The sequence below is a fragment of the Cyclopterus lumpus genome, chromosome 21, assembly GCF_009769545.1.
Source record: "Cyclopterus lumpus isolate fCycLum1 chromosome 21, fCycLum1.pri, whole genome shotgun sequence".
Classification (NCBI taxonomy): Eukaryota; Metazoa; Chordata; class Actinopteri; order Perciformes; family Cyclopteridae; genus Cyclopterus; species Cyclopterus lumpus.
In genome coordinates, this window is record NC_046986.1 from 7,403,818 (window position 1) to 7,412,120 (window position 8,303).

Sequence of the window (8,303 nt, forward strand, 5' to 3'; positions counted from 1 at the left end):
CCTCCAAAGGGACAGCGGAAGACCAGCTGCCCAGCCAACAGACACTATTGCAGGAAAAAGAGACAGCTTGCCTGCTTTTTTCTGACCGGTGCTACGCAGAGTGGATGATGGTGAAGAGGACGAGAGCGGGGCACTGCTGTGGTGGCAAGCCCGGCCGAGCAGAAGAGGGGGATACAGCGGGGTAAACCAGCCCAGGATGCGACTGCCTGGGTGCCGGCTTGTAAGACACACGGTCGCTGGAGGGAAGAAATCTGAGAGAGAGGGGGTGTGTGCAGCTCGGAGGTGCGGGGATGCTTGTGAGAAATGGATGCTTTCGAGGATGCAGAAGAGACGGACGAGGGGATGATGCCGAAGCTGCTGTCACAGCCCCAGTTGCGGCGACGAGTCCTCCGCGGAGGGATGCAGAACGCAGGACACCGGCGATGGAGATGGGGAGGCAGCCTCATTCGCACACGCATGCTTTAGCCTCAGCACACATGATGGTGCAAACCTGTGCAGACCTGGAAGACATAGAGAGGGGGAGGGGATTTGAAGGTCAGCCTTACAGTTTACCACAAACAGCTGATCCAACAGCGGCACCCAGTGTGGAGGAAAGGCACAACAGCTGTGTCATGAAACATCATCCACAGAAAACCATCACAGTACTACTGGTCATGCATCGTTGATTATGCTGCATTGCCACCATGTGACAGCACTTGGCTATGACAAACAATGGTTGGGTTACCTTACAAAAGAGAGAATTCCAGTTGTATTTTGTTGCCACTGGTCTTTGAATGAAGGTTTAGGCTTCTTTTAAATCAGTTAAACTCTACACAGATCAACACATAGCCCTTGCTATATATATATATATATATATATATATATATATATATATATATATATATATATATATATATATATATATACATATACATAGAGAGAGAGAGAGAGATAGAGAGAGAGAAATATTTCATTACTTTTAGACACTGTTGGTAATGTTTGATTGGGTATGTACTACCTACTCTTCTGTGGATCTCTTCCAATGTAAATAACTGTGTTGTACAAATAAGAGGTCTACAGTAAAGCCCATGCTGAGGAAAAGACCAAATCATTCTCTTGATTATTTATCCCACCTTCTTTAGGGCTGTAACACCTGCAAGCTGAAATATGAGCTCTGCAATCACATGTCGGCCAAGCACTCTGGCCAACATGCAGATTTTAATTAAAAAAAGATTACAGTGAAAGTGCACAGACTTTAATTTGATGTTTAAAACTCAACCACACTCCACGTCCAGTGTTTTGAAAGGTCATCCACAATCAAACTGCTTTGTGTCTACTGTTGCTGGGTGATTAAAGTCCTTAAGAGCAGTAGCTGCAGGTTGTGATTGTGGCGAGTATACAGTCAGGATACTGAACAACAACATCAAGCACCATCGTGTGTTAGTGTAAAGTTAGCAGGCACTCGTCACGGTCACCTCTCCTGACTGCATCTCTTCATCAGTGGCTCCAGATGTCTCCCTGTGAGTCACTAAGAATGTAGCTTTCCTTCTGCAAACATTTTAACGCAATTTGTTTACAGTGTAACAAAAACAGATTCAATTAATGTATAAAATTCATAAAATCATCTGGTGCAACCTAAACGGCATAAACAATCCACTCAATTTACCTTAGGTCAGCTCATGAGCCGTCGGACCGGAACCGGATGTAAGAAAACGTGTTAGAACCGTTAATTCTGAGCCGTCAACCAATACAAGCTGTGAACGGCGAGGCTTTTGTCGTATTATCATTGCGGTATTTCTTCGGATTTAATTTAGTTAATTTAACGAGGGCAAGTTCTCCGGTAAAGAAGTCGTCAATAGCAACGTCTCTGAACCCCGGAGCTCGCGCGCCCAGTGTGCTAACTCCCTCCTCCTGATGGCTGAGACCCTGCCGCACCAACGTCTGCGCCGCTCCAACCGCACCGTCGGCGCCGCTCCGCTGCCGCTCCAACGTCTGCGCCGCTCCGTTACCGCTCCAACGTCTGCGCCGCTCCGCTGCCGCTCCAACCGCACCGCCGGCGCCCTCCAACCTCGGCGTCTGCGCCGCTCCACTGCCGCTCCAGCCGTTTCACCGCGCTGCTCCTACAACTGATTGGTCCCTGCGCCAGCTGGTCACGGACCGCAATCAAGCGACATCAAACATCCTCCTTTCTTCCTTCAATGAAGAGAGTTTTGACGTTTGCCCATCAAAAAGAGGTCACTATGGTTGCTCGAAGACTTAGTTTAGAAGCGTGCAATAAACCAGTTTTTACCGCGGAAGGTTATTTATTTCTAAAGTTGTACGTTTTCCAACACAAACCAACAGATCGTTTCTCTATGAATTGCCGCGGAGTTAGCCTGGCTAGCTAAGCTAAGCTAAGAACGTGCGGTGTGCACGTTCTTAGCTTAGCTTAGCTGTCTCAGTTTAGTCGCCGACGTGTAGAATAGTTGTAGCGGTCCGTAATCGGTGCATAAGAAACACCGCTGCCGCCAATGTGATCGAGAGTTCTGGGTTCGTGTGTGAGGTTCACTTATAACATGTTAATAAACGGAGTCGGGAGATCAGACATGTCGTTCAGGGCTTCACTCTTATTTGTTCCCCTCAAGTCCAGTTACCTTTCCTCTCTACGGCAACCTCCAAGGGACATATCATCTCCAACACACGAGAGAGTCTGTTACGGTACTATTTTATTGACATACAGAGCGGAGTGATCAGGTGTATGGGATGTCACAGGGGGGCGTGTACAGTCCGCACGTCCTCATGGAGTTGTAGAACCCAGTCAATCACAGTCTCGGTGTTATGCTATTGTTGAGCTAATACAGTTAGCCGAAGATACAACGGTCTCCGAACCTCATTCTACACACAACACTACAAGTCGTCCACTTATATGCGGTTGAATCCAGCAACGTGGACCAGCTGCTGAATCACGTGATGTCGACCAGCTGTTGAGTCTAGAGCCGTGGACCAGGTGTTGAGTCTAGAGCCGTGGACCAGGTGTTGAGTCCCGGGATGTCCATCAGCGATGTGGATCTGCCCGCGATTGATTTGGCCATAGGTGATTTATTGTAAATACTTTCATATGGACTATTTCTATATATACGATATATAAAAAAGAGTATATATAAAAAAATATATATAAAAATAAAAAAAAAAAATATATATATTTTTTTTGTTTCATTTAATTTTGTTTAAGTAGTTGGTTGTTCAGCCTCAATAGTTATTTACTGATCACAGTAAATATCCATACACCACTAGATAGGCTACTTGTACCTGCTCATGCTCTCTAGGTGACAGAGACCGTTATGCAGGATGGTCTCGGGCTTTTCCCGTAACCATGTAAACCTCAACCTAGCAGCGTATGTACTGGCGCTGATTGAGAAGTGCACGCGCTTCCACGTGCACTGCGCCCAACGCCTCTGCGAGGAGCGCATGTGAGCTTTTGACGCCAAGATCAACAACGAGAACATGACAAAGTGCCTCCAGAGTCTTAAAGAAATGTGCCAGGACCTGGCCACGCGTCACATCTGCTGCCCCCTGGAGGCAGAGCTTCGCCAGTACAACGTGCTGCTGAAACTCAACGACGGTGACATCCTACGGTCAGTCCATGGAAGCACAAATGAGTAGACATGTTGGTGAAATGTCATTGAATTAATTACTTTTTTTGAGTAATTAGCATGTTTCAACAATTGTATACATTTGCTACTTCAGGATTTGGGGCGCATGCTTGTTTGCATTCACTGCATTTCGTGCCCCACCTCATCCTATCCGGTAAATTACTACTTCCTCCCCCTTGTCCAGGTGAAGTTGGCCATGCAGGCGTTCGCTGCAGTCAACAACAACAACAACTTTGTGCTCTTCTTCAAGCTGGTCAAAGGAGCCTCCTGCACCGATACTTCAATCAGGTCAGAGGCGGTTTCCTTTATGAATGAAACTGAGAAAACCTTTTGCTTAGCACTTGTCAGAAGAGATTTCACTTTTCTGGATGCGCTCTTTGACTTTAGGAATATGAGAACATAAATGAGCATTAATGAACATAACCATAGACAAATCTATTTCCACCATGTTTTTGGGAATAACATTTTATAAATCAGGCTTTGAATGATAAATGGACAAACCCCTCTGGAAAAACCATCAGAATATAGAAAGGAATGAAACTGGAAAGTTTAATGTATGTAAGTGCTGATGAAGTGGATATTTGTACAATGAATTTCTCTACATGTGAATAGGGTAAATAAAAGATAAAATCACCATAACACTTCCCCAATTGATTACATACTTTAGGACAATTATTTTGTACTAAAAGTTTTCTAAAATGTGATGTTTGAATATGCAAATGAGGCATTATACAAATACGAATGTGTAGGGAAAATCTAAAGATACAAATGGACAAAGTAGTAAAATGAACATCTGAATGTGGATGTTTTCTTTCCACTAGTCTGAAAGAAAACGTGTTCTGGTAGCAAAATAGCCCAAACTCTAAATATCAGCGTTGTAACGGCTGCCATTGAAATAGTAGATGTGAATAATGTTTCTGTTCTTTTAAGTGTGTATGTGTGTGTGTGTGTATGTGTGTGTGTATACAGGTTAGAGCTAAAGCCTTGAGTATCTTGAACATCAAGATCGACTGCGTCTCCGGTGGAGGACATCGTTCGGATGTTGATGTTTCCGCAGCACTGAAGAGGCTTCTGACTTCATCCAGCAGTACGGCCTCAATGTGACTGATGCGTGAGTGTCTGCTGGTGGTCGGATAGATAATTGAGCCGTCAAATTCATCAAGTATAAATATATATTAATATGTTTTATTAATATTGTTCACAGTGTGGTCGAGCTGAGTCGGAGAGCCCATCAGGAGCCAGATCTGCCTCTGGCCCAGAAGAAGTCCGAGGTCTCATCAGGTGGTGAATGGATCGTATCACGTCTGTGACAATGAAGAGTCATAAATAATGTCCTGATCATAACAACCAAATTACTCATTGATACACTGGTAAAAAACAGCAAAATGGCACGAGGTGCAGTTGTGCTGGCACGTGACCGGGGAATGGTGGACTGAGGACTGAAATGACAAGAGAGGATAGTAGACGGGCAGAAAAGACGTGCAGAAACGATGTGAAATGTATTCAACACAGGTCCCAAAATGTTTTCACTTTTTCTTTATTACAAGCAGAATGACAATACAGTGCTCCGCCCCCATTTGCTACAGACAGGCTGGCAAAAAAAAAAGTCAACAGCTCAACTTTAAAAAAAAAATCTTGATCCAAAACCCCCCAAAAAAAAAAAACCTGATACGTTCTCAAAACCTGTTTAGTAATACAAACAGTGCTGTGCTGAAGGTATGATGTGAAGTCGTCATTTCAGACATCGGCCGAGCTCAGGAGTGACGGCGGTGAGCGCCCGCTGCTCCGCTGATGGACTTAGAAAAAGCCGTTTGACATTCTGATCAGCAGGACAAGGCTGGTGCGATAAACCCATTTGGAGATAGTCTGTTCCTAGTCAAGTTATTTGGTCACTTTTTTTTCTTCTTCTTATTTCTCACCCACTACATTCTTAGAAAAATAACTTGTGAGGAAGAGTGAACACTCATAACCCCCGAGACATTACACCTTGTTTTAAGGGAGGGGGGGGCGGGGGGGGGGGGGGGGAGACTGTCGTAGAACAAAGTGCAGTGTGTGTGTGTGTGTAGACCTATTGGTAAATCTCTAATGAATCACATCATGTATATGTTGCTCTAATTTTGGTTACAAACGTGAACACACATTCTAACACAGTTAAAATATAGTCTTCTCTCTGGGATACAAAAGTAGCAAAAGAAAATATTCAATGTGGACAACACAAACGTGACAGGTAGTCGTGGAAAACGGAGCTGTGAAGGTGCTCAGATGAACTGTGTTTATTTTACATTGTTAAAGTAAAATAGACCTCATAGCATTATCGTGGTATAGGATTTGTATGTGACATGTAGAATATGTCTGGATACAGTATGGCAACAGCACAGTGAGGCGGGACACTGCATAACAAGCACCAAGGCCCTTCTATGAATCTACTGAGGTCAGGACGTTGAGCCCACAGGTTCAAACACGTGTGGGCTTTGAGTGAAAACTGAAAAGAGACAAATCCAGACCTAAAATAAAATACCGAACACCTGTTATTAAATCTATACATGTTGGCAGATGGTGATGTGTATGAAAATAAACTGTATAAACATACAAAAATGCTTCGGAATCTGACATTCGAGACTTCCAGAGTCGGGTCGCTTGCTGTGTGCAACGGGGACAGATATGCTTTGGACAAAGAGGACGTTGGGATGTTTAGAAATGCAGAAAGGTGGTTCGTCCATAATGAGCTACAATCTTCAGCTGGAGGACATGATGGACAAATCAAATTCAACATTCTCTTGATTTGATTGTGACATTGCCCTCCTACTTACAACAGCCTATAGAACACCCCTTCTCAATACAATATATATATATATATCAAAAATGTTTTTGTTTTTTTAAAGTTACATCCATACATCAACAGTGACCGCCATCAATACTTTTAGAACAATACAGAAGAACTCATAGGTAAATGCAACACAGAGAAAGAAGAAAAACAACCTTATAAATGTGACAACATGACATCAGCATTACCTTTTGCATAACACAGAGCATGGCGACGAACACACAAGCGCAATGCATTGAGGACATCCATAAATAAAGACTCTGCTGTTACCCCCACGTGACCACAAGGGGGCAGGAGTGGTGGCTACAGTGTGCTCGTGGGTGGGAGACTGAACGAATATGTGATATGGTTCATGATGAATGATGAACGGGGCGAGGGGAGGATGAGGAAGAGCCGAGAGAGGAGCAGATCGTGCACGACGTGCTACGCTGGCAGATAAGAAACACACATAAAAGTCGACACAATCGTGAGTGTGAAAAGAAGAGGAACAGTGATCACACTGTACCGGACATGTACGCCCTCTGAACCGGTCAACTCAAACACACACGTGTGTAAACTGACGTAGAAATATAATCCTCTAAAAATCAGTATGAATTAAGGCAGGGTGGCTATACTGCACATCCCTCTTCAGATTCCCTCCATTTCCCTTGTGTGTGTGTGTGTGTGTGTGGCTTTGCACTACTTCTACTTTTTTTTATTATCTTTTTTTAATTTTTTATTACACCTTTTTCTCCTTTTGGCTCCTATAGCCTGCTGCTGTGTGGCTTACCTGTAAGGCAAAAAGGTGTGTCACGTACAAAACATACACGTAACAGGCAAATTCATGCATACACACTCGCGCGCATGCACGCGCACACCTAAAAAGGGTGGAGCTCGACGGCCCCGCCCCCTTAAACTTGGCAGGGACCACAAACTGTACACAAATGTTTTGTTTTTTTTCCGACAACGAAGCAAAAAAATAAAAAAAACAGGCAAGAAATGTGACACTTGAAAATGAGGACGGGGGAATAAAAATAAAAAAAGTAAAACGGGACAGTTCAAGAGGTCATGAAACAATCGCCCCTTTTTGTTCTTAGACTTGTTCAAGTAAGAGTTTGGGTCGGAACGTGTTTGAGACGACACTGAATGGAAAAAGATGTCACCGAAGTATGAAGATGAGGCGTCGGGGCCACAATATGTAAAGGGTCGTTCACTCAGGTTGAAGCCCCGGATACAAATGCACGTGGTGAGCTCAGCATGGAGGTGGATGCGCGTGAACAACAAATCCTTGCCCCCCCCCCCTCCTCCTCGAGATGCCGTCTCTCACGGGTCACGCCATCCGGGCTTCGCGTGTGTGTGTGTGTGTGTCCAGCCCACGAGATCCACCACGCGCACATAGTTTATTTACCCGGCGTGTCTGTGTTCACACGGAGGTCTCGGGCCCCGGGGCGTAGTAGGCGAATCCTTCTCCCGAGAGACGGAGCGTGTAGGGGCCGAGAGAGCGCGAGTCTGCCCCCCCTCCTCCTCCTCCTCTTCCTCCTCCTCCGCCTTCCGCCCGGTGGACCGGTAGTTTCTGGGGGAGCGGATCAGACCCGCGGAGCGACGGCGTCTCCGCGGCGTGGAGGTGAGAGGAGTCCGTGCTCGTGCCTTTGAAGGACCGATGAGAGGACGGTGGAGTCGGCTTCTCGCCGTCCTATACGGAGGAGGAGGAGGAGGAGGAGGCGTTCGTCACGAGGAAATCCCAAAACCACAGAAGCAGGAACACAAAAAAAAAGAGAAGGAAAATCAGAAAGGATTTGCAGCATGCAGATGAAATCAATAGATGTGAGACGGCTTGATGCACCGGATAAAAACCCTCTGAACGTTCCCATTGTGATCAAACGGATTAT